This window comes from Trachypithecus francoisi, unplaced genomic scaffold (assembly GCF_009764315.1).
Source record: "Trachypithecus francoisi isolate TF-2019V2 unplaced genomic scaffold, Tfra_2.0 Lachesis_group11, whole genome shotgun sequence".
NCBI classification, from domain to species: domain Eukaryota; kingdom Metazoa; phylum Chordata; class Mammalia; order Primates; family Cercopithecidae; genus Trachypithecus; species Trachypithecus francoisi.
In genome coordinates this window covers 114,036,038-114,041,696 of record NW_022681456.1, presented here as the reverse complement: position 1 = coordinate 114,041,696, position 5,659 = coordinate 114,036,038, and the positions used below count along the sequence as shown (strand labels likewise).

The following is a 5,659-nucleotide window of genomic DNA, read 5'->3' as shown; positions in this document are numbered from 1 at the left end:
TTTCTGTTTCAGTTCAATGTACTTTCACACTATATAGAATTCCCTTCTCTAGATACTTTTCACTCCTTCACTCACTTTGTTGGCTATGGACATATAAGGATTACAGCCTTTAATATCCAATGATCCACTTAACTTAGGTACTTTTAATTACATTTTAAATAACAGTAAAAAGAACCATTGATTGAATCTTGCTGTATACCACACTCTGAAATATATCCTTACCATAAATTATGTCTCACAACGTATATGCAAGGTAGGTGACATTGCTGTCAATTTACTGATGTGTGGTGAGACTAAGGGAAGTTCAGCAAACTTTACAAATGGCCTTGGGCACTAAGTAGATGAAATTTGAATCCAGTGTTGTTGAGTACAAGGGCCCACAACTCTTTTTATCACATAACATTATTTTCTCATACTAGAAAAAAAAGTCTTAAAATAGACTTCTTGACTGTCAGAATGATAAATAACTCTTGAAGGAGGTTGTCACATATCTAATTGTTAAGAATAGAGATCCACAATCTTGGGTGGTTTAAATATACATCTTTCCGAAATGTAAGATAGCTAGGTAGTATAGTCTCCAAAGTCTCTTTCCCAGATATAGACATTTATGCCGGAATTGAATTTGTCACTTCGTTGAAAGATACTAGTTTTAACAATGTGAGGGTCATTGGAAATTTTAAAATTACACAAACAAAGTCGTTTAAATCATCATTCCAACTACTTAGGCAAGCCTGTTCCTTTCCCAATATTTCTTAGTTTCCTTAATATATGATGAACTGGAGAGGAGTAAGCATAAATGTCCCTCCTGTCTTTATTGACTCAAAATGTTTGCTCCCTTTTTAATTCCTTATATGGCAACTCATCTCTATTCCAATTCATCCCACTCATAAACTTATGCTTTCTTCTTCATTCCTTAAATTGTCATGAAAAGATATGGCATAGAAAAATGGTGAAACAAGATAACTAAAATTAAATGTTAGAAGTACTGTATATTTTAGCCCTTCCTGTGCCAGGTTGGACTGTTTCTACTTAGACTCTACTTGTCATCACTTATCTGTTAAGAACTCTTTTTCATGTTTCCTGCTCTTTGACTATGGAGTTTTTTTGTTTTGCTATAATGCAGTGCCATAGGAAACACAAGAATTCAGCACACAATTCATATATATAAAGCAAACTTTCTTGTTTTGGTCCTCTCCCGTTAATTGTTTGATTTCTTATCTAATCAATTTATAAATAAACATTATTAAAAATTGTAGACTAGATAAAAAAGTATATTTCTAATTTGTCCTCAAGGTCCCCTATCCCCCTCAGAAAATATTTAACAAATTAAAAAAGGTTATAAACCCAAAGAATAGAAAAAATGGGGAGAAGTTAGAAGATAACTAATACCAGAAAATTTTTAGAAGATTGAAAGAAAATATAAAAGCAAAAATAGGTGAAACTGAAGAACAGACAAGAGTTAGGCACCAACAGGAGCCATGCAGATTTAAACCACTGATCTCTAAAAGAGTTTAAGAGTTGAAAACACCAGACTTTCTGGAACATAAATGAGTAAGGGGATCAAGTAGGGTTCCATTTACAGAATGAGGCATTTTAAGCCAGAAAGGATTTAATATAGGAAATTAGTTTTTTTACACTGTTGAAAGAGCTGGTAGATTAACTTCTGGACTGGCTCTCCTGAAAGATGAAAAGAGCAATGCAGAGCAGAAACTCTAAAGAGATTACTTCTGAAGTGGCTGTGGAGTTATGAAATCAAGCAGGTACCCATAATGCATGTTGTAATCATGCCACAACTGCTACTTCATACTTAGGAATCTAGAGAACAGACTATATAGAATTCCACTTTGTCTAAGTCATATAGAGAACCCTAGCAGAAGGAGGGTATGATGAGATTAGATTTCCCTAATCTCATGTTTCCCTCAGTAGGTATGAGGAACAGGATTAAAAACGTGTCCATTACAATCATAGTTTTCCCTCCTTATCCTAGGAAGCCAGACGATTACTCACTGGGTACTCAAACAAGAGAAGAGACATTTGTTTTTCTGAATAAATTTATTATAGGGTACTTGACACCGGGGCAGTGAATGACAAGAGTGAGGCATTGTACTGAAAACAGAGGAATCAAATATAGAGAATGATGAAACTTTCACCCTCCTCTTACAAAGAAAAAGCAGGCCATGCCTAAGAGGATTAAAGGGGTAAGAATCTGAATCATAGCTGCTGTAGTCTGAATGTGTCCTTCAAAATGTATGTGTTGGAAACGCAATCCCTAATGCAATAGTATTGGGAAGTGAGGCCTAATGGGAGGTGTTTAAGTCGTGGGGGCTCTGCCCTTGTGAATGGATTACTGCTGCTCTACAAAGGGTTAGGGGAGTAGGTTCTCACTCTTCAGCTCTTCTGTCATTGAAGAAGAAATTGTCTCTCATTCCAGAGGATGCATTGTTCAGGGTACTATCGTGAAAGCGGAGACTTAGACCTTACCAGACTTCAGATACTGGCACCTTGATCTTAGACTCCCCAGTCTCCTGAACAATGAGAAAATAATTTCTGTTCTTTCTAAATTACCCAGTCTGTAGTATTCCATTATAAAAGCACAAAACAGACTAAGACAATGTCAGCTTTCTCAAACTTGTAAACTAGATAACAAAGGAACATTGACGGTAAACAATTTCAATATAAATTTTTATAAACAAGCTATCAAAATATGAGGTTAACATAAAAGTAATTTCAGACATAATACCTTTCTTAAAAGGCTATGAGTGACCCTCTTGGAATTGAAACAGAATGATTGAATACTCCAGGTGTAAGAGAAGCATGAGGTAATAAGGTAGGGTGAGGGACAAGAAGGAAGGGAATGAAAAAAAATCAAAGGAAAGTGATAGATTACTTGATATGCTGGGGAATATTAAGATTCTGTAATTTTGTCAGCACATTTGAAAACATTTAATAAGAGGTATGTAGAAATGACACAGAAAAATTTAAAGTATATTTTTATCTTCGGGAAAAACTAAGCATGTAAAGTATATATTTGACAGATATTTTATGTCTAAATAATAGATAATAGATAATAGTCTTAATTATGTAAATCTTAAATATTTATTGTACATAATAATGACATTTTTCATACTGAGATTTGAGAAGTGAACTATGTACATGCTCATATAGAGATATATAATTGTTATATTCTGTATTGATTTCAAAAATGTTACCATTGTATAATGGTGATATTTCAAAGAATCCAGAATTAAAAATTATATACATAGTTGTGTTACTTATATATACATCAATCAATATAAACAGTAAAGACTAAAGGTTGAAGTGTATTGTGTCCTGAGAGTAGGCTGTGGTGAGGAAGTATATTAGAGGCAGTGGTGTTTTCTCGCAAATCTTTTTAAATAGATGGATTTTAATCCCAGCCTGTAATTACAAGCCTGTAGTCCCAGCACTTTGGGAGGCCGAGACGGGCGGATCACGAGGTCAGGAGATTGAGAACATCCTGGCTAACATGGTGAAACCCCGTCTCTACTAAAAAATACAAAAAAACTAGCCGGGTGAGGTGGCGGACGCCTGTAGTCCCAGCTACTCGGGAGGCTGAGGCAGGAGAATGGCGTAAACCCGGGAGGCGGAGCTTGCAGTGAGCTGAGATCCGGCCACTGCACTCCAGTCTGGGCAACAGAGCGAGACTCCGTCTCAAAAAAAAAAAAAAAAAAAAAAAAAAATACATAAAAGCATTACTTAAATTATGCTTTAATGGTACAGAAAAGTACTACAAATTCATTAAAGAATAGCTAGAAAATGCAGATTTTGTGTGTGAAGGAGCATGCTTTTTTGAGAAGCAGAGTGCTGCACAGTGACGAACAGACAAAGACGCCCAATGGGTACTTACACATCTTACTCCAAAAGACACACAAGATGTTTTGCTAATAAAAGTCAGTGGTAACAGATTCTCCTGGGCAACTTCCCCAACCTCATCCCTTTCGGGAGATGGGAAATCCCCCAACAATTTTCCTGATGGCAGCTGTGGTTCACTAGAAATAGATCCCCTTCCTGTTTCTTATAAAGAACACTTTCTTTAGATTTTTTGAAGTCTTCATTTGTTCCTTTTATTCTAAGCTCTCTTAAGGCCGTCAGACCAGTTTTTGTACAGATTGCCTTGATGTCAGCACCAAAGAGGTCATCTTTAGCCATGCTCAAGTAGTGCAGGGTTACATCATTGACCACCCTCATCCTGCTTGTGTGAATCTGATGTTCTTCTCATTCTTTTCATCGGGCAGGGGGACCTCGATCTTCCTGTCAGTGCGGTCTGGTCTGATGAATGCTAGATCCAAAGTTTCTATGTGGTTTGTGGCCATAATAGCTTTCACATCTCCTCTAGAATCAAATCCATCCAACTGGTTCAACAGTTTCAACATTGTTCACTGAATTTCTCTCTCACCACCAGAATTTGAGTTATATCTTTTTGAACCAATGGCATCTATTTCATCAATAAACATGATGAATGATGCCTGTTCTTCAGCAACTGGAAACAATTCCAGTATGGGTTTGAGCCCATCACCTAGGTACTTCTGAATAAGGTCAGAGCCAATCACTCTCAAGAAAGTGGCTGAGGTTTGGTTAGCTGCTGCTTTGACTAACAAAGTTTTACCTGTGCCCAGCGGACCATAGAGAATGACCCCCTTGAGGAGGCTTTATACCCATCTCTTCATAGTATTCAGAATAGGTGAGAGGAAGCTCCACAGATTCCAGATTCCTTAATTTTCTGAATTTGGTTGTCCAACCCTCCAGCATTGCCATAGGTCTCCTGGGGGGACCTTTTCCACCTCCATCACTGTGACCAGGGGATCTGTGTCATCCATCAGCACCCCTATCATGGCATGCACGTTGTGGTTGAGCAGGACCAAGCCAGGTCCAGCAGATCCTTGTCAACAAATGAAAGAATGTAGTGTTCTGAGCCCACAGATATGGATACGATGTCATGATTGTCATGGATGATCTCTTCCAACGTTCCTACTGACAACAGGGTCCCCCTCATTTCATCCACTTTTGATCTTTCCTCCTCTTACTTTTCTTCTAATGGTTTTATTTGTTCCTGATTTATAATGAATTCTTCCTCTACGAGAAGACAGTCTTTACTTCTTTCTAACTTCAGTAATTTTAACTGGCACTGAGTGTGAATCGTCACCATGGCAGTTTGCTGGCAGCATCTGGTCTCTGTTTTCTTCTTTTTCCCACTATAGTTGGTACAGGAGGTTCATATTTCCTTTTCTTGTCTGTCATCCTTCTTGACCTCCAGGACCATGACCACCACTCTGACTCTGACCCATCTTGCCTTGGCTCCAGACATTTTTAAAGGAAATAATAAAAAGTAAAATAGAACAGTTGATGATAATCACTAAAATCATACTGATAGTCCAGGCGCGGTGGCTCAAGCCTGTAATTCCAGCACTTTGGGAGGCTGAGAAGGGCGGATCACGAGGTCAGGAGATCGAGACCATCCTGGCTAACATGGTGAAACCCCGTCTCTACTAAAAAATACAAAAAACTAGCCGGACCTGGTGGCAGGTGCCTGTAGTCCCAGCTACTCGGGAGGCTGAGGCAGGAGAATGGCGTAAACCCGGGAGGCGGAGCTTGCAGTGAGCTGAGATCCGGCCACTGCACT

The 5,659-nt window shown here is 38.3% G+C and overlaps 1 pseudogene; it reads right to left on the bottom strand.

Annotated features, from left to right (window-relative positions):
• Positions 1-3,930: 3,930 nt before the first annotated feature.
• Positions 3,931-5,428, bottom strand: LOC117090897 (annotated as a pseudogene).
• Between the last annotated feature and the right edge of the window lie 231 nt (positions 5,429-5,659).